The sequence below is a fragment of the Malaya genurostris genome, chromosome 1 (genome assembly GCF_030247185.1).
Source record: "Malaya genurostris strain Urasoe2022 chromosome 1, Malgen_1.1, whole genome shotgun sequence".
Lineage (NCBI taxonomy): Eukaryota > Metazoa > Arthropoda > Insecta > Diptera > Culicidae > Malaya > Malaya genurostris.
The window spans coordinates 143,997,640-144,025,588 of NC_080570.1; the positions used below are offsets into that span (position 1 = coordinate 143,997,640).

Sequence of the window (27,949 nt, forward strand, 5' to 3'; positions counted from 1 at the left end):
ATTTCAGGTACTGTGGAATTTTCAGTTGCCTGGAAAGACGACTCTTAAATTTCAATTTGATATTGATCTTTCAATTTGAAAATTCTTCACAGAATATGAAATATAAAATGACAGTCTCGTTCCATTATGGTAATCATCTTGAACATTGATCTAATTGCCACTTATTATGTGCGCTTAGTGTAATCTAAATCATTAGGAAGCGAAATGCGAAGAAAGTTTCTTAGTTTGACCTTAGCGTTTCTACAGCACAATCTTTTCATTGGTTCATTCAGAAATTTTCTGATTAGTTAAACTCGCGCCCGCGATGATCAATAAAGTTCATCTGACTCCATTGAACACAATTCATTAACTGGTAAATGATATTAGAAATTTTTCTCCTGCCTACAGCGGTTTTCTAGAACATATGTCTGAACATTTCGTCATTAGGTCATTTGCAACCAAGAATTTTGATACCTAATTAAGCACGTGGCTAGAAAAGACGAATCACATGGATCAAGTATGCATGTGAAATCTCCACACAAAACAACTCGTAGCGCGCCAAACAATTTTTTCAACGATCTAGTATTCTTTTCTTCGACTGCCAAACACTTATGCAACTCGTTATTCGCCAAGGGGCAAATCACTCTAAACTTTGTCTGAACTCAAACAAGTTTTTCCGGGAGTAAAAAAGTTTAGCAGGGATCTCACTGGATTAGAATGGGATTAGAGAAGTTTAGCCGAGACCTGGAAAAGCATTATTTTGACATAAGAAGCTGTGAACGTGGGAGCAGAGATGCCAGATATTTTTCATAGAAAACCTGTATTGTTTTGTATAAAAAATCTGTATTTATCTGTATTCAGAAAGGAAATTTCGGAAATAAAATGATGTTTGAAGATGTTATTCCATTAGATTATTGTTATAGAATGGCAGATGCAAAGAGCATTCCTTTATATCGTAAGTCTTTGCCGCACGGACATGAACATTCAACGACGAAATTTAATTGTTTTTGTTATCAACCACAATTGAATTGTAAATCCATATACTTTTTTCGTTTGAAAATGATGACTTGGAATTCAAACATGGAATTCAAACGCCCATTACGCAACGTCAAGTCAGGTCATACAACTTTTCAGTCTGACAATAAAGTTTCATGACGCTGCACGAAAAAATTTTCATTTGAATATGGGTAATCAAACACGCTCAGACGGAAAAGTTTCATTATTTCTTTCTTACTTTTTGTGGTATCTGTATAAATCTGTATTTAATTTGAGAAATTTGTATAAAATCTGTACTCTGTATTAAATCTGTATGCGCTTATAAAAATCTGTATAATACAGATAAAGCTGTATAAATGGCATCTCTGCGTGGGAGCTCGAATGACAGATACACTTCAAACAAGATTAGGCAAAACTAGGTTGGATTAGTTTTAAATCTAGACTAGTTGGGATTAAAAGAGATTAGAGAAAATTGTTTTGGAATGACATGAGTTTATTAGTATGAGATTGTCTAGAGTTTAGAGTGATTTGCCCCTTGTTATTCGCCAAACACCTATCAATGATCGAGGAAGCATAGAGGACTTTTTCAACGGAAAATTCCAGCGTCCATAAAAAACAACTTCATGGATTTTTCCCACTTTTCCGGCAAGTTTTTCTAATTTTTTTTTGATATAGGAACCCGGTGGGGGTAAAAACTGATCGAACAAAAAAAGAATCGTACATCCGGCAGAAACCTGGCTGAATTCCGGCTGCTTTCAAAACTACTCAGGCGAAATTGCATTCTTCTCTCGCCGTACACTGATAAAAATCGACACGTTATACATAAGTGTTTTACACTTAATTACGCCGCATATGGCTCAACACATAAATTGCTAGTGTAAATCACTTCAAATCAAATGAAATCCAATAAATGGAATCATACTGACAAAACTGTGGATATATTTCAAATGCATATTCAATTCACTAAACACTTACAATTTAACAGTTAGACAAATAACTATAAACTGATGAAAATATTTCGGTTTCAACAGATTTCACACTTAGTTCTCATGTGAATTACATTTTTATATTGAATGCATGAGAGTTTATCATTGAAATGTCACCAGTTAGGTATTCAACAAGTAATAATTTAATAAATATGATTTCTTTTCTACGATCTATATATTTATATATTTAATGTAAATAAGTTATTTTCGTTTACGTCAACTGACTTTTCTCGTACACGAACTGAGTAATATTGCTTGGCGATCCACATTCCCATTACCAAAAAAGTCAACAGAAATATCTTATGAGTCATACAAAAAAAAACAAACAGTTCTTCGTGAATTTCACAATAAGCAAGCAAGCTTATTTCCTTTTCCGAATGTTATAATACGATCACAAACATTTTCATTTATTCATTAACAATAACCGATATTCATTTCAATAACAAAGAGTTTAGAGGTGAATGTAAAAAATGTTTTGTAATTAATACAGAAGAAAATAAACAAAAAGAAACAATCACTTTCTGATACGACTTATAAAAATTACCGAGAATTTATATGAATATACTTACTGTCCAAATTCTTCAAAAATTTGTAGTTCAAATCTAGATTAAATCAGTTGCATTCCGATCACGATCACGGAGATTCATGCAGCCATTTGATTTAAAACATATTACTCATATGTTTGACACTTAATATTACCGCGATTGTCAGATAATATATAGATTATTGATAAAATATATGTTCATTGATAAGGTGACACTTCCAACTGACACGCTGTGACATTGATTTATGTCATTAAGTTGCAGACTCTTGTCGTATGTTTAAGTATTCGATATTAACAAGTCCACACTTAAGAATCAAATGTGGTCACGTTCGCAATTGTCATAAGACGATACACTACCTTATGATAAAAAAAGAACCGGAATTTTATTAAAAAAGGCAAAATTTCAATTTTTAATACATTTCTTTATTATCGCCTTCAAAGTACTCTCTTCCTACGGCAATACATGCATGCCAACGCTTGATCCAATTTTCCATACAAGTTTTATAGGCCGCCAAAGGTATGACCCTTAGTTCACGCAGCGAATTCTCTTTTATGGTCTCTATGGTCTCAAAACACGTTCCCCGCAATGGCAATTTGAGTCTGGGGAAGAGGGAAAAGTCACACGGGGCCATATCTGGAGAGTACGGTGCTTGGTTGATGATATTGGTTGAGTGGGGTCACTATCTGCGTTGGAAATCATCTCTTTGGCTACATCAACACGGCACTGTTTTTGAATGAAATTCAGCTTTTTTGGCGACGCGTTTCAAACCCAAAACATCAGTTAAAATGTGTTCGGCTGATCCATTAGAGATGCCCAACAATACAGCAATCTCTCTAATCGGTACAGAACGAGAACACGATTTGCATCGCCGATTCAATGTTTTCTTCAGTAACAGATGTTGTTGGACGGCCAGGGATCTCATTATGATCCAAGCTTGTACGACCACCTTTGAAGCGTTTATACCACTCGTATGCCTGTGTTTTTCCTAGACACGATTCACCAAAGGCCTTTTCTAACATTTTCAACGTTTCGGAACACTTAAATCCATTTGCAACACAATATTTGATGCACGCACGTTGTTCTAAATTTTCATCAATTATAAAAATCGCCACACGAAAATTTTTCAACTTCTTTGTATAGACGCCAAACAAAAACTAATCGTACGATATGCATCAAAATTTGACAGAATGTGTATAAAAGTGTTGCCAACGTTGAGAGAATAATAGTTTACTGATTGGACAAGCGCGGGAATTTTAAAATGAAAATTTCGGTTCTTTTTTGATCATAAGGTATATTTATGCGTTAAGCTTTTAAAGTATAAATCGGGCGTTCTTGCTTTCTTGGTGCGCACAGAAAATAAAATTGTTTTAGAGAAACACTTTTAAAAACAAGTGTGGATTTTTAGCAGTGTACGTGTCTGGCTTATTTCACCCTAAGACAAGACCTGACAACTGGCTTCTTATTCTTCCTTCCGAATCATCCTTCTCGTCATTTTCGCCCTGTGGAATAAATACCAACGATTTGGTTACAGTGTAGCTATATTTACAGATTTTTTAATAACTTTGGCTAAGAAAGAAATATTTATTAAATTTCAATTTTTAGACTCGGTTTTTGATTTGAAATAAACATGAAAAATGTTTCGGTGAATGCATTTTTTTTAATTATTAATTAATGCTTAAAACAATTAATTGAGCGTTGATGACAAAACACGAAATATCTCATGTTGAACGCGAAATCGAATCCATTGTTGACGTATTACCGGATCTTTAAGAAACCGGAAAAAGACAAGTTTGGATAGAAATGCTTAGTGTGACCAGAGTGTGGAACACAACAGTTCATTCTTCTCGTAAAACAAAATACACTTTCGAGTTTACACTAATTTAACAAATCGTTTTTGGGTACAACTTAATTCACTACGAAGAAAAACGGCTTGATGCTGATTTTAATTACACAGTGCTGCCACTTTAAACATTTATTACAAATGAAATTGAAAAAAGTGAAAAATTTTCTGAAAATTTTCATTTTGATTGGTGAGTTAAAATTATACATTTCAATAAACTTGTTTGCTGATTCTCTTTATACTTGGCATCATTGCTCGCGTACCCTGCAAAAGTTTTTTCTTTTCACAATGTGCGGGCAGCAACGTCAAAATCAGCCAATCAGAAACTGGTCCATTTTGGAACAAAAGCAGCCCCCCAGTTGACAGGTCTTGTCTTAGATTTCGCCCTTCCTTCTTTATTTTTGTTAAGCGACCCTTACACGATCATTAAAGGTATCATTACTAAGAGATAATATCATTTTTAATGAACGTGTAACTGCAGTAACGACGAAGTAATTCTCGGGCAAAGAGAGAAGCTGAACGCTGTTTGTTTTCACTAATTACCCAGGAATGGCAAAGTTTTGAACAAAAGCTTCCGCAATGTGAAGTTGCCAACGATTTGTTCAAGAGTTTGCTATTGAAGAATTTAATTAGAGTGATCACCACGAGGTAGCGTTATGGTGATTATTTTGACATGTGAAATTTTGGACAAATTTTTCAATTTACTTGAGTTTGAACGAATGCAGAAGGCAAAACCTTACAAATATGGGTAAAAATATGATTATTCACGTGTTGTCATCAAACATATGTTTTAAAATAGTCCTATACGCTTGAAAATCTCGGAAGAAATTCGAAATTTTTTGTTCACATACAGATTCGATTTAAATAAGTAAAAATACTAGTAATACAACTTTTGATCATAATTCATTAATCAATCTCAAAATCCAACCCAAAAAACAAAGAATATCTCAGATATGAAAACAGTACCCAACCTCACTTCTTCGAATTTGGTATTTCATGTTACGATTTCTCCGTAAATATCAATCAAACATACCACGGAAAGTTACTGAATCATTAAAGATCGATTTTTTTTACCAAATTATCACACGTTTTTGTATGTTAGTATTCGATTCATAAGAAAAAAATAAAAGCCCTGCATTTTGTTCGAATCTTCAAACAAAATCTGAGAATTATCACCATCGCTTACTTCAAAGCTCGCCACTCGGGCAGCGTAGCGATCGCAAAAGAGTTGGTTGGATTCTTCAATAGGACAATTTGAAATTATATGTTTGATGACAACACGTGAATAATCGTTTTTTTACCCATATTTGTAAGGTTTTGCCATTTGCGTTCTTTCAAACTCAAGTAAATTGAAAAATTCTTCAAAAATTTCTCTAAATACATGGGATATGTCAAAACAATCACCATAACGCTATCTCGTGGTAACCACGCTGATTGGATTGTTTAATACGAAATTATAATGGGTGCGAGCCGCAGTCAAAGTTTGTTGGGGGCAGAGATGCCAGTTATTTTCACAAAAAATCTGTATTGCTTTGCATAAAAAAGTGCGCTCAAAAGAATATTCAACGATGAAACTTCATAGTTTTTTTTAATTTTTTTATCCACAACAATTGAATTGTAATTCCATATATTTATCTTGAAATTGTTGACTTCATAATTTGACATGGAATTTCAACGCACAATACGCAACGTCAAGTCGGGTCATACAATTCTCAGTTTGACAGTAAAGTTTTATGATGCCATTACTTCATTGAATATCAGTTCAAATTGGTTTCAACATATAATATAAATGGATCTCACAACAGATTCACACATTAATTTGTGATTTGTACGTTGATTGAAAGACTTTTATCTCATCAATGGAATCAAATACTAAAACATAGCACTGACAGAAAAGTTTAATTTTTTCTTTCTTACTTTTTGTGCCATATTATGATCTGTATAAATCTGTATTAAATTGAGGAAATCTGTATAAAATGTGTACTCTGTATTAAATCTGTATGAGCATATAAAAATCTGTATAATACAGATAAATCTGTATAAATGGCATCTCTGATATCAGTTCAAATTGGTTCCAAATTATAAATGTATTTTAGTTTTCATCATCTGCATGAAAGATCTCCATTTCAATGTGTTCTTTGTCCGTTGATTAATAAATTTTTATCTCGTCACTGCAATCAAAAACTAATAGATACATTTAGGGGTTTTGTTGGTTTGTGCAAAAACTATGAAATGATTTAAGCACTGACTCATCGAAGGCGAGACGCGAAGAAATAGAAACAAAAAATGCGCTTTTGCACAAACCAACAAAATCCTTAAATGTTCACATTTTGCGACGGCCAGTAATAAGCCGTCACTCGTTTACGCCTGAGACGTCAGAAATAATATGGCACTTGTGCAATATTATGTGAGGGTTGCATAAATAGTGCAAACTTTGCATGTGCTTAGCGGTATAATTTGAACTGCCAGGTGCGAGATGGTAGTTCAGTTTGAACTGCTTTAAGCACTGACAAGCCGAAGACGAAACGCTAAGAAATAGAAACTAATAGATAGCTCAGGCTAAATAGTTAACTTTTTTTCTTACTTTTTGTGACATCTGTATAAATCTGTATAATATTTAGAAAATCTGTATAAAATCTGTACTCTGTATTAAATCTGTATGCGTATGTAAAAATCTGTATAATACAGATAAATCTGTAAAAATGGCATCTCTGGTTGGGGGTTGGATTGAAATCTTACACTAAGGTAAACACATTTTCTTCGATTAAACAAAACAATGTTTGAAAATACTATGAATTCCTTTTGATATGCATAGTAGTTTTTAGTATAGTCAATATTTGCAATAAATCCAGTGTCTGATTGAAACAAGTAGAATATTTCTGTTGATTATACTATATAACACTGGCCTCAGTTTATATTTTACCATTAAAACGATTAAACTGAAATCATAATTATGTTTTTCAAATAATAGTTCTTGGTTTACCACAAGTGTAGTTCTCTCAAACATTAAGTTGGGTTAGGACAGACCCTGTCAGCTTGGAGCGAACTCAATCTTCAGTTCAGCAACGCCAACGCACGGCATCACATTCAACATATCATGCCAATTGTAAGGAATGGAGAGAATTTGACATTTATCTCCCCATACTTCTATGTACGAGATTCGATGCGTACTCGCCTGAGGGCGCCATGTTCGTAAAAAAGGATGAGCTGGATATCTTGTTAATAGGATGTCTTTGGTTAGGAGTAACCATAAAACTGTTGTTGTGTAAGTAAATTAATAAAATAAATTTTTATTAGTCGCTATCTTTGCGCAAGGTTTAAATTTGTTTTTTTTTGTGTAGTTTATCGCGAAATAGATGGTGAAAAAATTAAAATAATTGGTGACAATATCATTGCATTTTACACGATTATTGAATAATCGAGTATTTCGAAAATTCGACATTCTTCCCAGTAAATTCAATCGTCGAACGGACCCAGATTTTGAATCAGTTCTAGCTGTCACAAAACGAGTACATTTGCAATTGGGTTAATTATTTATATGAATTGTACAACGATAAGTTAGACTGAACGTTGAGGTCTTGAGTCAGAATTTACATTCCAACGAAGCAACACGAGCAACATCTTTTTTACCATTTCACATACTATTACTGAAACAAACAGTCTGATCATAAATGCAACTTACTAGAATTGTTTTTTTCCTTCAACTCATCTGCTGGCTATCGGTTTTGCTTGTTCCTATGTATGGTATGTGTGCTAACCGGATCACCCTAATCCACAGCAGCGTTCAGGGTATGTATGGTGGATGGTGGTGGTGACCTGATTCGGTTGATTTGCCTCCCGCGCATCGCAGTCGGCACGGAGACGGAGCCTTCCGGTTCCCGTTAGCCGTGAAGCCGTCTGTGTGGCCCGGAAGATCGAAGCTTCTACGGTCGACTCGAGCCCGATATTGGATTTGATTTTCCGCCGAACGAATAAAAATTTCATTTTCACATCCGTCTTTTCTGGTAGACGGCGAGTTTGATTCATTCATGTATTATCTGTGCAACTAAGTTTGATTAATTCATAAAGCTATAATCATCACTTCACGCTCTCCCGGGTTTTGCCGGAAATGCACGAGAGTGAAAAGATTATGAATTAAACATAGTTCAGCATTCGCTTCGAAACTGACAACGACCGCGACGGGGCGCGAAACATCAACCAACTATTTCACGTATGCGTATTAACCTCGATATTAGCGATTCATCATCTGCGCGCTGCACGGCCTAAACTTCCTCAAATTAGAAACACGTGGAAACTGAAAGTGAAATGCTTTGGCGAAACGAAAAAAAAAAATACCACATTTAACTTAGCATCAATTCGATCGGTATAGTGGAATCTATTTCTTTTTCATTTGGAAACTAAAATGAATTATCGTTAAATCAACGTATAATAAATTGCCTTGGAAGCGTACATCATGATGGAAATAAATGAAAAACTTCAGTGCAAATGGTTAATAAAATTACTACAGTTTTTTTACGTGTTATTATTAATATGGAACACATCTTTGTTTTCTATATAAGGAGGCAAATTAAAAATTTGAAGACGTAAACACATAAAAATGTGGTCTGGTTTTAAACAAGTACTGCTAAGGCCGTGGACCATTTCGCATTTTAATTTTTCATGAAAATTTGACAGTCGAGCGGTTAGTTTTTATCGAGTAGTTGAATTTACCTAAAACTGCGGCCAATTTCAAAATTTGACAGATAAACCGTTAATGGTGTTAATTTTGCACTAAGAATAATTTTGATAGCAAGTGATATAATAATTGCAATACAGAGAACGTAAGATGAACTTGGAGGAAAATTTACTTCAGTTGACAATATATTGAAACTTTTTATTGGGGATTTTTTTTTTTAAAAGTATAAAAATAAATTTTTTACTAAAGATCTAAAATTAGAATTATTTTCGCAATATATTTTTTTCAGTGTCGGAAATAACTAGCGAACTGTCAAAAATAACTATGCTTTCGAGCAGGGTTGTTTTTGACAGAAACAAAATAACTCCTCGACTGTCAAATTTTAACTAAAAGTTGAAATTATTCGCCAGAAGTTCTACAGCCTAAGTCGACTTTGTTTCGAATAGCAATAGGTTTAAACCTACTGGTTAGAAATATTTCTACTCATCGATTATAATAGATGGAACCGTCCCAACTAACCAAAAGTTAGATAAAAGCAAAGACATCATATGAACAAGATATCCAGCTCTCACATTTCCCGAACATTATTGTAAGGCTATTTTGCTCATGAAGTTCTAGATTACATGGCTTTGATGGCAATAAAAAGTTTAGTTTCTAGTCTGCAGTTGTGAATTTTCTGCCATATTTACAGTTTTCGGGAGAAAATTATTAAGTGAGCATCGTTTGTATTGGCTTGGCAAGCCAAATACAGAGGGGCTTTCATTCTTTGTATTTCACCAAATACATGAACGAACTATTTTCAGTTCTGACAAATTTAGGATTCACTTTGTTTAAATTGTAAAAACAGGAACAACGTTCTTTTCTTGCTTTTCTTCTAGTAGAATGTTGTTTTTAGTAAGGGGCCGTTGTTTACAGTATAAGAAAAAATCTGACAAGCCAAATAGTCATATGTTTAAAACCTGACCAACATAAATTAATGTCAGCAGGTTTGCTAATCTGTACACTTTTCGTGACTCTGTTGAAACAGAAAATCAAGTTTAAAACTATTCAAAGCGATTAGAATTTCGGACCGGGAATTTCATGCGAAAGTTTTTTTTACTACAACCTGGATAAAACATTTACTACTCCGATGAGTCAACTTGCAATCAACGCAACACACAACAATAGCTGTCAGTCTCTTTGTTGTATTTGGAGTTTTAGTTGTATCAGCTTTCCTTCCGAAAAAAACCATATACACTAAATCGGTAATTGTAATTTGTCGTCATACGCTTCCGTTACATGAAAATGAAAGATATTTGCACACGACAACCGATGCTTCACATACTTGTTGAAAACGGAAACCCCAAACAGAAATTCCAATCACACTTCGCACAACAGTGAAAAGACTAAAAGAAATGTAAAAGCAACGGTTTGACAGATTCGGCATCGAAATTTCAGGAATTTCTTCAAGGCTATCGCGTCAACCGTCGTTTTCTAGTCATTCACTGATTCATTTTGCGGTGAGGTGGATCGCCGATAATTATGACAAATAATGAGTGCGGATCCATTGTCCACATTCGTATGCATTATGCACCGACCCAGCAACCAGTTCTTATGGTGGCAGATTTATGAACGCACGAGCTGTACAGAAAGTCGTAAAAGTCACGCGCATCGTGGGGTTTTTATTTTGGCAACACACCTTAAAACCTTCCAACGAATGTCAACGTGGACGAGCTTTGGTTTCACGCCCGGACACCAGATGGATCCGGGCAATTCAATCCGCTTGTCACATAATTTAGCTGCGAAACCGAAGGTGCCGCAACGACAACAACCAGGCTGTGAATATCAGGTTGCCCGATTTCGCTACAACCCACAGGCTTTTTCGATCGTATGCAATGAAATCGACGGCATATCGAGAAAAACTCCTGGAGCGTAAAGCGGTTTGCCGTGGTACGTTAGTAGCACCGCCTGTTAAGGCAACCCCGGCGGTAGGCAGTAACCGGATCGACTAGACATAAATATCCATCGCAACACGCGCACGCACACGTGTTTGATGTATCTACCACTTTGCGGTTGTGTGCGATTTGTGTCAGTAAGCAAGTGGAGTTTTGTTCCGTTTCTTTTCTGTACGGGACTTGTCCTAGCCCCAGCCTCCAGCCACATGCACTGGATCGATTAAATGCCAGCAGAAGAATACTTTTTTTTCTCCATGTAGGGGATAAACTTCTTGTTTCAAATGGCGAACAAATCAGATCTGAGATGGGGGTCAATCGGTGTTGAAGGTTTGGTAGCTTAAACAATTATTTGATAATTTACTGAAATTATTACGGAAAGAATGAAAATTTTTGTGACTCCTCATTCATTATTTCTCAGTTTTGGGGCTTTGTTGACCAAACTTTTATTACTTCAACATAACGAGCCTTGCTGAGGTTCGTTTTGCGATACGGCAACACTTGCTTCCATATGTCAAATCTGACATGCGTGATTAGAACAGCCAGTCAGTCAGACGAGTCTGATTGCGTTTTTTCTTTCCAGTACGTCGGAAAACGGAATCATCTTGATTTGTTACGACTTTCACGGTGGTTTATCCCAACCAACCAGTTTATCGATCAACTCGTTTCAATTTTTGGTGGAAAACTATCATCGCGGTCGATGGGTTGCCAAATGCAATCAAAATCAAAATTGCCCTATTTCGGACGAATTTCGTGAGGTATATCCAAAAACAGCTGTTGTCATATGCTGAGCGTGACCTGATTTAGACATGTGACTCACCGTGAGATTCATGCATTCCATTTCTACATATATCGGTATAAGCTAAATTAAACTGGACGACCAAAAATAACTGCTCGACTGTCAAATTTCATCTGAAAATTAAAATAATTCGCGAGATGGTCCACTGCCTCAGGCGAATTATTTTTACTTTTATTTATATTTTGACATTGTCGAAAATAATCCTTGCTCGAAAGCAGAGATGCCAAGTTAACAGTTTAATCTGTAAGTAACAGTGTTCAATATGCTGGAGAGATTTTAAAAATGACACAGATCTCTGAAATCGTTCACAGACTGATGATGAGCGTCTAAAAGTCTTCAAATTGCTGTGAAAATGCATTTCTGACAGAGCGTTAGAAAGTGGTGAGACTTAGTGTTGCTCACAGAGCAGCAATGTTGTGCAGTGCACACAGAAACTGATTTTTGATCCGAAAACAGATTTTAAAAAAATGACCTGGCATTCTTGCTCGAGTGCATGCCCGATGGATTTGGTCGACCCGTTTCGGTCCGATCATCGGCTCGATTACCGGACCGATTGAGCACGATGTCGGTCCGATCGTAGCGCTTCAATCGGCCCATCATCGGATAATTCAACTCCATTTGCATCAATCTGAAAAAGCTTTACGCTTTCATTATGTATCGCTAGAGCAAAAGAGCGAAGAGATGCCAAACCAGGAATTTTAGAGCCGACGTCTCCCCGATAGGGTGATAAAGAGTATTGGACATTTATTTTTTTCGATCATAGAGGCTTTAACCGTAAGGTCATTCACTCTGGCTCTAAGCCCTGAGTATCAGGCATTTGTCGTGCTTCTTGCTTTGATATTCCTATACTCTTTTGTCCTAGCGATACACAATGTAAGCTTTGATCTTGCACGAAAAGCAATCGAAAGCATTCGTGTACAATGTGCCGATGTTCGGATTTGCTGGGTGGTTAGTTTTGACAAATAAGTTCAATACTTATTTTCCGACACGAGAGAAAAATCGAACCAAAAAATTTGAATTTCAGATCTTTAGTTAAAATTTCTTCTGTGTAATTTCTTTTTATACTGTCACTAAAAAAAATACCCCAATACAAAGTTTCAATACATCGTCAAACGAAGTAAGCTTTTTGTTTCGAAGTTCTTTTTACGTTTTCTGTATTGCAATTATTATACCACTTGGTATCATTTTATTTTTAGTGCAATAGAAACTAAACTAAATTTTTAACTAAAAGTTGATTTCATTCGCGAAATGGTCCACGGCTTCAATACATCGAATCGATGGGTCATCCGCCGTGTAACCCTGATTTAGTCCCATAAGTTTTCATATATTTTACGCCTGAAAAACGGATTGATACGTTCGAAACGCATCTTTTGGAGATATTTTCTTCGGAGTGAGTAAAGTGCTTCAGAAATAAGTTCGATTGCATGCAAAAGTACTACCTTTGTTGAAAGTCAAATCAAACTGCTCAGCATGAAAGTGTGCTGAAGCAAAAGTGTGATCATAAGTGGAACTACTCTGATCAGAGTTGCCAATGTTCCATATTTATCTGACATTTGCCAGATTTTTCTCATTTCGACAGACATTCTAACAAATCAGATCTTTTGCCAGATTTTGCAGATTTCACCAGAATTTCAAATTTTCTGTATATGAAACGCTCGATTTCTGTTTTTTTTTATCGTTTATTTATACCCGGCTTGAACCTAATTTTGGTCGTTCGACGGGTAATTTCTCAGTTCTATTTGAATAAACTCAGAACAAAGTGTTCAAAATCGTCAAATAAGTTGAAAACAACGAAAATAAATGCCTGAAAAGATATGGCGCTACTGTAAAATTACAAAGTTTCGCTCAAATTGAGTCCAACTTTATATCTTTGTGAGGATTCCAGTTTCTATGCACGAGATCTTAATATACTAAAGAGAAAGTTGAACACAAAAAAGAGAATCATTCACTTCAATAGACTGGATTGTCGCAACTACCGATTTGGTCTGTGATTGTGTTTAGATTGCACGCTACTGTGGATTTGCTTCGCGCATTAGATCACCAAATAGTTATGTTTTGTGCATTTTTCATGTAAGTACAGCTTTCCGAAGACCATGAATATGCAATATATGTGCGTTTACTGAGTTCAAAGCAAACTTAAAAGTCAATTGTTAACAAAACGGAGTATCCTGTATCACGTGGTTTCATTTATAAAAACGTGCTTAATCCCCCTAGCAGTGAGATGATACCTTTTTTTATCAATCCGAATGTGTTTTTTTTTGCATGACTAAAAAAAACGCGAAAGGTAGATGCATAAACGAGTGACTGCATACTCGACAGCCGGCTGTCCGGAGTTTTGTCAATTTCGGAGATTGACTGTTTCGTGCATTATATTGCCAGCACAAAGTAACACATAAAACGATAATACTTTAAAACATTCTTGGTAGCCGGCTACCCAGAGCAATAAACACATGATAACATTATTAAAACATTTACTAACAAAGTATCCTCTCCTGTGATGCATGTGGGAATGCAGAGGATTCCTCGGTTCTTAGTAGCAACATGCATCGAACTAACAATCCTTTCCCTCCCAAGTAGATCTGCATTCGGACGTGGCCGGCGTCGGTATTGATCAGCATGCATGGTTCAATACAGTTTGCACAGTGTGAAACAATGTGTTATTCCCAAACATGTTACTTCAAAAAATCATATTGCAATCTCAATTGGTCCAGATCAATAACGGAGTAGCAACACACGGGCGGTCTCTAATGCTAATGCTAATGCTAACGAGATCTTAATATACTAAAGAGTGGAAGACAAGATGTTAAGGCTGTGTACCATTTCGCGGTTATTTTAACCTTTGGTTAAAATCTGACACTTGAGTCGTTATTTTGTGTCGAGTAGTTAAATTTAACTAAAACTTAATTTTGACTAAAGAACTGATATTAGAATTTTCTTTGCAAGATTTAACCACGAAATGGTTCACAGCCTAAGAAGGACCCGATTCTATTTTCTAACACTTGGCATTTCTAACTCTGTTATGACAAAACGATGACGACTGACAAAATAGCGGACCTTACACGATCATTAAAAGTATCATTACTAAAAAATGATATCATTGAATGAACGTGTAAGGTGCAGTAATGACGAGTTTTCCATGCAAATTTGGAATATCATTATTTAGTGATAATTAAAAATGACATTAATAATTCTCGTGTAAGCGCCGCTAATGAGTCGTTTGAACATTGTTTGACAGCTATCAGTGGTTCGTTTACATATTAATTCTGCATCATTCTATACAGTTCCATGCTTTTCTTGTATTATTCCATTGTGTTCCTTGTCATTCCAGTGAAACTACCGATGAATTGAAAAAAAATTAACCAAAGATGAACTTGATTCCTCGCCCGTTTATTTGAGTCGTTATCGTGCGAAACCTACATGTCCATTCAAGTTTACTCTCAAGTGAGTAATTTGTACTCACTTTTGCTTATTTAGTTCAACTGTCAAAAAGTGAGTAATGTTCATTTAGAAAAGTTAGAGTTAGAGTTAACTTTCCCTTTTCTAGCACTGAGTATATGTTACTCCGAATTTGACAAATACCATCTGCGTTCAAAAGTGAGTAAATCTAACTTTACTCACTCTAGAGTAGTTCCACTGTTAGCGAAAATGAGTGAAATCGTAGGGTAACAGAGGTATTTTGCCCACTTTAGGATTGATTTTATTTTGGCCCACTTTGAATAAATATCCACCAAATGTTGTAATATCTTTGAAAAACCCTTCCGCAATAGGTAATTTAATGTGATTACCTTCAAATTTATGTAACATGAGTTACTTCACATCAATTAAATCCGATAAAATCGATAAAGTTTGTTAGGTGGGCCAAAATATATGAAGTGGCCAAAATACCTCTGTTACCCTACTCACTTCATAGAAATATTGAACGAGAGAGTAATTAGATTTTAGAGGATGGCGTCACGAATTAACTTGTGATGATCGAAGTTCATGTTTGACAGCTAGAAAACAATTATGGAATCAATCTCTATATGAAGAACTAAACTCGGATGAACTTATAGGCCCTTATTACTGGTGTTACTACACGGTGAAAACCAAGTGAAGTGAATGTAGGTTCTTATTACGGAAGTTGCTTCAGAGACAAAAGTAAGTACTTGAATGAACTTGATGTCATTATGAAGATCACGCCACCAACATTTTGTTGAAAATATTAGTTTTTTTTCACCACAGTGATCACTTCATTATGCGTGATACTTGTAATAGGTGAAATCAAGTGAAGTGACATGTAAGTCAAGTGAATGTGAAAGTGGAAGTGAGAACGGTAATAAGGGCCATAAGCAGAGGTTTTATATGTTTTCAGCAAGGACAATACAAAAGAAGTGTTTTCAATAGGACATGACATTCAGTATTATTTCCAATATTTATTTTCGATGGAAATACGAGACTAAAAAGGTGACGCAATAATGTCACGAATGTTAAAATTGTTGTACATCAAATTTAATTAAGTCAAACATGAACCGAAAGCTACAAAGTTTCGTACAGCTCTCGATTGAATCAATGTGCTCCAAGGTGGTCCCAGCACAAGACCCAATGGTCAGGAATGATGGCCGTAGGCAACACAGAGAAAAGTTGCTCTCGTTGATATTTTCCACTAGCAGTGGACACATAATCAGCGCCCCGACAACTGTGAAGTTCCCCGGGTAATGAAGTCACTTCGAATTGCACGAGCCTAGATTGCATTTGATCATCTGGAAAACCATTTCTCCTGTACTGACCTGACAAGAGAACAGTAGTAGGAGCAGCAGCCACAGCAGCCAGGTACCGACATTACCGAAAGACTGAACATTGACTGCCGGATAACGACGCTAATTACGGCTATCATTACCGTTTGTTTTCACCGTGCGGCTCTCTCCTACACGATCCGGACGAAACTCCGATATTCACGAGACTTTGAGGCGGATATGCGCTTGGTTTGTTTCGTTTTCTACGGCCAGATACCAGTACTAACCGAGGTTGATTTACCAATTGACTGTGTAATTTATGTTTACCTTTCTAGTCGGTTCCGAGCAGAAATAGTGTAATGACGATACCCGCTGATGTGTGCGGTTTTCACTCTTCATCGAACCTCCGAGCAAATCAACAGCACGCCTTCGATGACGAAATCGTTGCAACCGGAGCGTGCGGGACGCGGTCGGATTGAAACGAGAAGGCATCATTTAAGTTGATTGATTTTCCTCTGATCGTATTTTATCACTTTTCCGGCGGCTGGTGTTGACTTTTTCTTTCAACTGCTGCTGATGCACACCCCATGGAGAAGTTCAGGTTTGCGAAGTCATTGCTCGTAAAATTCAGTGACAGTGAACGGCACCACGTTGAATGCGATTAATTTGATCGTTGCTATGGTAGCGGTTGTCTTTCCGGTCTACAGTGTTTACTAACAGGATCATCAGTCGAGCTAAGACCGGTTACAAACTCAACCAGTTTGGAGTGCACCGGTTTGAGAATTTTGCAAATTGAAAACAGACAATTACGATGTGTCTGCCGATAGAAATTTCACGTTGTTTTATTTTAATGGATTGTCAGATTCACACGCTTTATTGCAGCTGAACAAGCAGAAATTGTCGCTAGCGCTTGTTTCAGTTTTAACAGCTCCGGCTAACTTTCCCATTGTCATTACTAACTTTAAACGGTACACGGACGATTTGGCCGTGCATTGTATATCATTTTCTCATGTCAGACTAATTAAAGCTTGATTTTTCGAAATATGAGCCTTCGGTGGAATGCTGATCGATGGTGATTGTGTGATACTGAACCAACGGAACTTGAAGATGTTTCACTATGGACCGCGTCTTGTGATGTAGGACGACAATTCTCAAGTTAGCGACTGATTTGTGATCTTTCTTTAATGGATTTTATGGAATGCTATTAGAAGAATTGGGCTTGGATTTGAATGTTTTGGAATTACAGCAGCACTGTAGTATTAGAGTGACTATAGTATAAGTGACGTGATAGAGTGACTGTAGCATAAGTGACGACAGCTGTTCGTTTGGAATGACAGCTTCCAGTTCCAAACGAGCAAACGACCTAAAAAAATCAGAAGCGACTTCTCTCACCTGATTATATCCCTCCAGCGAAGTTGATTGTACACCAATGCTATGTAGACTGCATGCAATACATTAATCATTTATCCTAATTCGAAATTTCACCACCTCATAACATTCAGTCTCAAACCCATTGATTCCTAAACATACATTATCAACTTAAAATGCATACAAAAAGTTCAAAATACTTTTTGATAATCAAAAATAATTCTACGTTAGTTTTCGACGAGGACAGGACCTGACAATTGTTAATCCACTTCGAGAACCATTTTCGGACCAGCTCGTGATTGGTTGAAATTGACATAAGCAAGTACAAGTTGTTGAAATTAATATTACTGCAGGGTAGTAGAAAAAGTGTTGTCAGTATCGTCGGTAACAATGTAGTTTGATATTGCATATTTTGTTTTTCTGATCATCATTTTAAAATTATTAATTTCAATAGGATTTAAGTTCAATTTGTGTTCAAGTCCTGTCAATGTGGAAAGTATATGAGTACATTTAACAATCACTGGATGATACAAATAGAAAGCCTAAAATCACGAAGTATGATATGGACGAGAATATTGATTATGTTGGTTGTACCAAATATAAATTATAATACGGAATACTTCGACAAATTTTAAAGGACACATTTTGCATCGTGCGGTACACTGTCATGATACACTGTCAGAGTGACAATGTACTTTAACGAGTTTTCTATAAAACTAGCAACACTGAAGGGTAAGAACAAGTTCACCATAGTTACTGTTTATTATAGTGAAACATAAATAAACAAACAGTTTTTATCTGAGAATCAAGATCACAAGCGAAATGTAAGTTAAACAATAATCTAGAATGGTTAAGCCACCATGAATATACTACTAGCTGTATTGATATTTGTAGATTCGTGGGTGTTTGTGTTCATTTTTCATCTTTTGTGCTAGTGCCGGTGATATTTAGACTTATTGTTGCAGTTCAATACAGCAACGATAAACTTAAACAAACAAGTTTGTTTTGCACCGTATTAACTAGCATAAAGCGTTGCCAGAAACGATCTCCTTCCACATTTTCAAACTATCGCAATGAAAGGGAGTAATTTGCTAGGCTTACTTGTTCAGGCTGTGAACCAAACATTGGCGGTTCGTTTGTATGGGACTTAGGGGTATTATTATTTGTATGTGGTTGTACTTAAGGATAGCACCAAATCTTTGAATACTTCTGTTTGTTAGTGTTGTTCTCAAATTGAATATGTTTGATACTTTAGTTAGTAAAACTGCAAAAATAATTACACAAAAATAAGTGTCTTAGAAACATTTTATTAAATTCTCGTCCAGAATCGAGTACCATAATTCTGGAAGCTGGGATTTCGGAACCGAATTCTGGATCTGAGATCAGGATTGATTCGAGACCTGTTCTTTGGATCTGAATTTTGAAACTGGTTAGAGAGGTTTCAGATCAGAAATTCCTGACCGAGATTGAGATTTAGAATATGGTTTCGGAATTCAGGTTCAGAACTCTGAACATTAAGTTTTGGAACTTCAGACCAAAATCCAGGAACAGAGCTTAGAGCTAAAAATAAGTTGTGTTTAATTTTAATTGAGTTCTAAACTGCATTCCAGAGTCCAGGTTCTAGACCAGAATGCAAATCTAGAATTTGGTCCCAGAGTTCAATTCTACAATTCTAGAAATGTGACTGAATTTAGAAACTAGATTCGGAAGATTTTTGAACTGAATTCCGGATCTTCTGAGCTGAATTCTGGATCCGAATTAGAAAAAGGATCCAGGTTCAGTGCTAGGATTCAGATTCAGATTCCCAGTCTCGAATTCAGTTCTACTACACAGGTTCAGTGATGAGTTCAACAATTCAGAATTCAGTTACAGAGTTCAGGTTTGGATTCCAATTCCCGAATCTAGCATCAAAATTCAATTCTAGCATTCGGATCAAATATTCAGTGACATTACCCACCCACCTTTTGTAAGTCTGGCAGCTTTTCCTAAGCATATAGCATTGCCGGGCGAGGCCCTTGCAGATGGCAACCTTATCCTCTTAACCAATCACGACAGTTTTCAGCGGTACTTTTACAATGCACTGAACAATATGATTGTTTATAATGAAATGTTTTCTTCAACATACTTTTATCGTTTGTCAACAATGGACCATTTCTTTACAATATCTCTTTGCCTGCATAAAGTGAAATGCATAATATTTATCTCATTTACTGATTGTTTTGTGTTAAGATCTTTCCCGGTGCCGCGACCAGACAATCGAAATATGATAGGATTTAGCTAATGGACAGTCACGTTTAATACGACACTTTTATGAACCTAGCGTTGTTTGTGGTTTACATCCGGATAGTACTAGTACGGAGTCAGCTTTGGCCTGACTATTTTAAAAACTTCGACATCGGTTGGCTCGGAACGAAACGCCGTTGATGTTTGAGTACTGCAATCTACGATAAAAAAAAACAAGACAAGTTTTCCGGTTTTTCTCTGTGTCGTATCTGTCAGTTTTGTAACCTGGCTTTCTTCAATTTTGCAAAAACGTCCGTATATTTGTTTACTTTTCAAACGAAGAATGAATGACGTTGTGGTCAGTTTCCTGCTACAATGTTGAAATATGTAGGCTGATGATGGTGTGCAACGGGGACTGCTATGAAGAGGTTCCAACCGACACTAATCGTTATTTGCTTCAGCGTGTGACTGGCAGACGACAATCGTTGACTGCACGATGAAATTGAAAACTTGTTTGTTTGCACTGAGCTTGACTCCGAAACGGATCCATTGGTTCCAAGCAGGGCCGGCTTGAGACCATTTGGTGCCCCCGCGGGTCCTCTGATGATTCTTCCATTTGAGAGGTGGTTTGGGATTTTTTTTCAAAGACAAGCATCTAAAAATCTGAGAGCTAGAGTTAATTTTTCTATTGCGAAACGTTTATTTTAATTTTATTGATTTACTCTGTGAACACTTGAAATTCAATTATATTTTAACAATTCAAATCATGATCAAATAATCATAGACACAAGGGAAGGCATGAAAATGGAAGTTTTAAAGTTCGTCATGTTTCTGAATATTTACTCATTGATTCGTCTCAAAAGATGATCACTATTTCACATAATTACACCACTATTCAATGTTGGATGACTTCATAGTTAGTATCGTTCACTTTTCACTTGTTTAATCAACTTTGTCACCCGTCGTCAAAATTGTTATGTTCGTGTTTTGCGCCACTTAATCGCGATGCCTTCTGAAATAAACACGATACCAGAGTAGTTTAGTTGGTAGAACATCTTTATTGTAAGGAGTAGATTTTAAAATTGATACGTGTTTTCAAAGAAAGATTACAATTTAATAGCCTGATCTTCGTTTTTTACAGTCTCATTCGTATATGATCGCATTCAAAACGAATGAAGAGAGAGAGAGAGAGAGAGAGAGCAAAAGTTTTTGTCTTTCACTTCAACAGAAGAGAGTATCAATTCCAACGTCACTTTTCATCAATATATTGAAACCTGTGAAATTTGACTATGAAGAGAGTCTAAAATATAACAAATAAAAGTTATATCACTAGATACGAACACCAACAGTTAAAAATCATTGTCTATAATTTCTGGCATGATCGATTCTCGAAAATTCTGTTGAATATTAATACTGCACAATATACGGTTACCACTGAAAACGTGGGAGCGGAGCTGAGAGTGACATTTATTGTTCGTCGTTTTCGTCTATTTTGAGTCAATGAACATAATTTTTTTAGATCTGTCAAGGGGAAGGTGGCAGGTTCGAATTTTTTCCTCTGATGATTCCTTATCGTCATTTTTTCTCCGTTGTCAAAAATAAATGTGCTAGCTGTTATTTAACAGTTCGGTAGTAAGTTTCCGAAACTGAACAACAAAATTAATAGAGATGCAGGTTTCAGTTCATTTGGTACAATCATTTCTGTTTAATTTGTCAACAGAATCCAATCCAATGTATCGCACAATTCACACCAAATCGAACTGCACAGCATGAAAGTATGCTGTGTCAGAAGTATGATCATAACTGCAACTGCTCTGTACTGACAGAACTCTAACGTCTATAACGACAACACAATCATATGGTTCTGTTTTTTTCTGCTAGTTGTCAAATTCGAAAGCAGTGTTACCAGTTATGCAGATATTAAAGAAAGCTTCAAAGAAAATCTATTTTTTTTGTTGGTTTTCTCAACCTTTTTTCGGCAATCATGATTGAGCAAAAAAGCTTGTGGTTAAGAAACTGTGTCAAAAATTCAGCTTGGAAAGCAATATGCATTAAATCCTTGAAAATTAAAAACCCAATAAAAATGAGAATGTATCGTCGAATTCAATTTTTCTTGAAGTTCTTTGTATTGCAATTATTAAACTATTTACTACATATTTATTTCAGTTTAAAATATGAAATTCGTAGCTTTAGTCAAAATTAGCTACTCGATAGAACGTAACTATCAAAATGTAATATTTATACCAAAAGTCGAAATCTTTCACGAACTTTATCTTCTGTCATCTAGAAGTTAACCTTCCATTTATTCTCTAGTTGTCACTTGACACGAGAGATTTTGTTTTTCTCAAGTAAAACTGGAATACAATTTAGTTCCTGAGCTCTGAAAACTCTCTACCAGATGCAAACAACCCTGTGCATACCCCTAGGGCTAGCCCTGTGTATCGATGCATTAAGACGGCACGGGATTTTCAATGCTAGACAGGAGAACCCGGAATGAGGCCGCCAACCGGTGTGTGAGACCGCAAATGACTGGCCGCACCATTGACGGAAAACAAACAAGTCTGATTAGGTACAGATACACAGACAAGTGAGTTTTCTTCATAGTGGAAAATGCATAATTGCACCTGATTGATGAAATGAAATGGATCTCTAACAGAACTTTAATGTCCATTCGGTGGTTGACTTTTACGAGTGAAGTTTCCGGAAAAAGGATGCTACATTTCTTTTCTTGTATTCTTACGGAAGACCTCAGACTCTTGTTATAAGCTGTACTTCTACATTGTCGATACATGTTGACTAAAAATCTCAAAAACAAATTTAGGTCAAATATACAGAACCTCTTTGATACACCAACCCGTTTCGAAAACACCATTTCCTTGACGTGACTTCACTCAGATTTGTCTAATATTCCAATATGTCAATATTCCGAAACACCAACCCGGCGAAAGAAACCGACAAAAGGTTCCACTTAGCATGGAAAGCATTCATTTCGATGCGGCATGGTTGTTGGAATTCGCAGATAGAGTACCGCAAATTTATCTTTATTAGTTGGATTAGTTGCTTTCTAGCGGTACGATCGATGCGTGGTTGGCGGTTTCGCCGTTCCGCGTTGGCACGATAGCAGTTTTCGTTCACTTGCGGAACTCTCTCACACTCTCTTGTTCGAGACGGCCGCATCATGCGTTAAGTGAAAATTATGCTAACAAACCATCTCAGATGACGACGTTCGAATGGGATTTTAATTTACATAAGTCCCTGAAGTGGAAGGTATAATTTACTTAAATTAATGGGTTACAGGAGGTGACGACCACCGGTAGACCCCTTCATTGGGTTGAATTGAGTTGTGTTTTGCAGCCTCCGAAGAAGTTCAGTAGCATTGAGTTCCTGTACTAATAAAGCCATGCTTTTCAAAACACCACAAATTCAAAACATCATCAATAAAGCAAAACTTCAGCTAACTCCCTGGCCTTAATTGCGATATTGATCATCAATCAACGAATCGAACCTGTAACCTCCTGACAGTGAACAAGTTAAACCCAAACCCGTTAGTAAATACAAGTTAATCTCGTGAGAAACGTAATTAAAATAACATATCTTTCAGGCATTCTGTTCCGCGCAAAATTCCACTGACCGCGCAACAGAGGCTCGATTCGATTAGAGATTTTCTATTACACCATCCACTCACTAACCAAACTGTTCGACAAGGAAACAACGGTGTTTGTTTTCACTAATTGACCATGAACGGCATAGTTTTTAATGTAACGTTGCCAACGATTTGTTTATGAGGTTAAGGGCATATTCAGTATTGTAGTAGTTCTAGATGCATAATTTATGTCAGTTTTAAAATTTATATCTAGAAATTATAACAAAATAAACTGGCAGCCCCAACAGCGTTTTATCTGTGTTTCAAATATAGAAAAAAATAGAACGGCAATGTATACCAGTTTTAAATTTGACAGTAGAACTGGTCGAATAAATAAAACTAAAACGGTTTGCTGGGGATACGTTTGTTCCAGTTTCATTTACATTATAAACCACCCATATGAATCTTGCAGCTGCTGAATTTGCTCTAATACTTAAGAATCCAGCCAACTCTTCTGCGATAGCTGCGCTGCTCAAGTGGCGAGCTTTGAACTAAGCAATGGTGATAATTTTCAGATTTTGCTTGAAAATTTGCAGTTTTTTATTGTTTTTGCTCATGATTCGATCACTAATTTATAACAACATGTAAAAAATTGGTAAACAACTTGATCATCAAAGATTCAGTAACTTTTTGTGGTATGTTTGATTATTATCTATGAAAAAACTGTAAGATGAATTATCAAATTCGGAAAAGTTAGGTTTGGTGCTGTTTTCAAATCTGGGAAATTCTTAGTTGTTTTATGTTGGGTTTAGAGACTAATTGAGAATTTTGTTTACATTTGCTAATATTTTCTTACCTAAATCAAATCTGTATTGAACTGATAATTCCATTGGAGATTTTCAAGTATATAAGACAATTTCCAATCATACGTTTTTTATGACAACACATGAATAATCAGTTTTTTGCCCATATTTGTAAAATGTTGCCATTTGCATTCCTTCAAATGTGAGTGAGTTTCTCTAAATGTATGGGATATGTCAAAAGAATCACCATCACGCTGTCTCGTTGTGAGCTGTTGTCACGCTGATTGGATTCTTCAATTGTGACAATTTTCAGATTTTGCTTGAAAGCGGACCGTGACATTATTACTGTGAATAAAAAGTATTGTGTCTGCATTAAAAAAATTGCATTTAGAGCTTTAAATATTGCAGTTCAATATATAAATATTAAGAGAAGAGTTCAATGTGCATATTGAACAGTTTTCTCTCTGGAGAGAAAAAAGTTTGCACTACACAATCAAAAGTATTTTCAACACTTCTTGTATAGAAAACATTATTGTCTCGTGTTGGGGCCGCTGAACAGAATAACTATTTTAAAATCTGTGTTTCAACTTGAAAAATCTGTGTACCATCTGTGTTGCATATTTTCGATCATAATCTGTGAAAAATATTTGAAAATCTGTCATTTTTATGAAATATTCATAAATATCTGTAGAAATCTGTGAATTTTGATAAAATCTGTATTTTGTGACACAAAATTTTTGTGGCATAATAGGTACAAAAATTTGTGGTTCTACAGAAAAATCTGTGAATATGGTAACTCTGCCGCTGAAGAGTCGAAAAATTTGCTAGTTTTTCGTTTTCTTTTCTCATGAATCGAATAGAGGAATAGTCCACCCCGATTGTCATCACTCATCTGCATACAATTGGCTTGAAGTCGAAAATTTTGGTTCTTTGGTTCTAGTTCGCTGTCAAATACTGTGTTTAAGCAGTGTTCACACGTTCACATTTTTCTTCTTGCGGTTGCACCAACATAAGGAAACTATTTCGATGGAATAGAATCAAATTATAATAAACCTCACTTTCTTTTTCCTATTCAAAACGAGGTCAAATTACTTGTTTCATAGAGAATACTAGACTAGTTATATTTATATTGGGTTTGAAGAAATTAACCTTTGACACCAGTGTGGTTTGATTGTATGGTATGAACGTAGCTTAACATATTGACAACAACGCCACCAAAACAAAATGCGTCGGTTTCAGGAACCAGCTTCAATAGCAGGGGGTGGAATCAGAGATGCCAGATATTTTCATAGAAAATCTGTATTGATTCGTATAAAATATCTGTATTTATCTGTATTCGCTAATAAAATGAAATTTCTACAATACAATTATGTTAAAAGGTGTTATTCCAATAGATTATGGTTATAGAGTGGTAGATTAAATTTCATATCTTATATTATATTCATCGACGAAATTATATAGTTTTTTCCTATCAACAACAATTGAATTATGGTGCCATATACTTGTCTAATTTGAAAATGTTCACTTCATAAGTTGAGATGGATTTCCAAAACCCAATATGCAACGTCGAGTCAGGTAATACAACTGTCAGTCTGGCAATAATGTTTCATGATGCCAAGACTTGTCTAACTTTTAAGTTCAATTTAGTTACAAATTTTAATATAAATGGATTTCAGTGTTCTTCATTAAATATCTGCACAAAAAATATATATTTTAAAAAGTGATTTGTACGTTGATTCCTATACGTTTATCTCGCCATTGCAATCAAATAATAAAAGATACCTCAAATACTAATAGATAGTTTATTTTTTTTCCTTAATACTTTTGGTGAAATCTGTATAAATCTGTATTAAATTTAAGAAATCTGTAAGAAATCTGTACACTGTATTAAATCTGTATGCGCATGTAAAAATCTGTATAATACAGATAAATCTGTATAAATGGCATCTCTGGGTGGAATAGTCATCTCATTAGTCGACAGTTCAGTACAGCAATGATTCCGAGCGATGTCAGTTGAACCAGCGTTGCCAGGTTGCCAAATTCATCTGGCAAACGCCGGATTTTTCTCGCTTCGCCAGACAGCTACCAGTTCCAAACGAACAAACGACCTGTCAATTCAATGTAAAGCTAATGGAATGTTTTGAATTGTTGCCAACATTACGGATGAGAAGTCGTCACTCTGGTTATAGGCACTCTAGGTAGACCCAGACAAATACAGGTAAATTTGACAGATTTTTGAAAATATAACATGGCAACTCTAAGTAGAACTGTTAAGTTTTGCAAGGATGCCAGATCATTTTTTCAAAAACCTGTGATCAGGCCAGACACAGTGTGTGCAAAATCTGTGCACGTTCCATAATAGTTAATCGGAATCATCGCTACTTCCAATCGCTCTGCCGGATATTCATTTTTTATCAGTTTTCCCTAGCAAATTGAAGGCTTTTCGAGGCTCATTGTCAGTCTGTGATCGATTTCAGAAATCTGTGAAAATCTGTCATTTATTAAATCTGGGCAAAAAATTGAAAATCTGTGAAACACAATTTCTGGTCATCCCCGCTTGTGGGGAATTCTGGCAACCGTCAGAAGGCTGGCTGCATTCCAGCTGCTGTCGAAATTGTCCAGGCGAAATTATCTCGCTGCCCTCTCAGCAGGCCGTTCAATTTTGTTGATTTTTGAGCGCTTGTTGAACGATATATTGCACGAAATATTCGTTCAATTTGCTGGAACGGTTTGTTGTTGTTTTTTCTCTTGCAAAAATAGTGTGAAAATTAAGTGTTACCTTTCCATAGAAAGAAAATTTGTTGTTATTCTACGTGAAGTAGAAGTATTGTGCAGGTATGTATTGTTTGTTTAAACAAATAAGTGGGAAAAACTTCAGAAATTCTGCAGTAAAACTAGTCCAACGGGGCTCCAACTCCTCATGTTCAAAATGGCTCAACAATGGACCTCTGTCTGCCGGGTTTGTTGAACGAAAAAAATGGCATTCGGTTCAACGGTCTGTTTCAAAATCGGCAAACGAAGGTCCCGTGTTGACCTCCCGTTGAACGATTGATTGGACTTTCATTGGACCAATGATCCAACGTATTGGACCAATGAAGGACCACCGTTGAACGTTTTTTTCTAAGTGGGTGTATGTGTCTTGTTTATTTCCCTCCTCTTTCTTTTTGCCTTTCTCATATAGAAAGGTTATGCAATCACTGTGAAAACCGGCTTTTGAACCAAGGCCCGGAGGGCCGAGTGTCATATACCATTCGACTCAGTTCGTCGAGTACGCAAAATGTCTCTGTGTGTGTATGTGTATGTATGTGCGTATGTGTGTATGTAACGTTTTTTTGCACTAACTTTTCTCGGAGACGGCTGAACCGATTTTCACAAACTTAGATCCAAATGAAAGGTCTTGAGGTCTCATAAAAAATTCCTGAATATTATTTGGATCCGACTTCCGGTTCGGGAGTTATGGGGTAAAATGTGCAAAAAAAAAAGAAAATATGTGTTCTAACTTTTCTCAT

General features: G+C 36.0%; 1 protein-coding gene and 1 long non-coding RNA gene across 2 annotated transcripts in view; one reads left to right on the forward strand and one right to left on the reverse strand.

Annotated features, from left to right (window-relative positions):
* Positions 1-27,949, forward strand: part of LOC131426034 (uncharacterized) — a 61,206-nt gene that overhangs the window by 3,080 nt on the left and 30,177 nt on the right. The gene's annotated exons all lie outside the window — the stretch shown is intronic.
* On the reverse strand, positions 20,027-20,422 carry LOC131426035 (uncharacterized). The gene is made up of 2 exons (XR_009229051.1): positions 20,340-20,422; positions 20,027-20,272 (listed from the first exon to the last, which is right to left on the reverse strand). It is a non-coding gene; the product is annotated as an uncharacterized LOC131426035 (long non-coding RNA).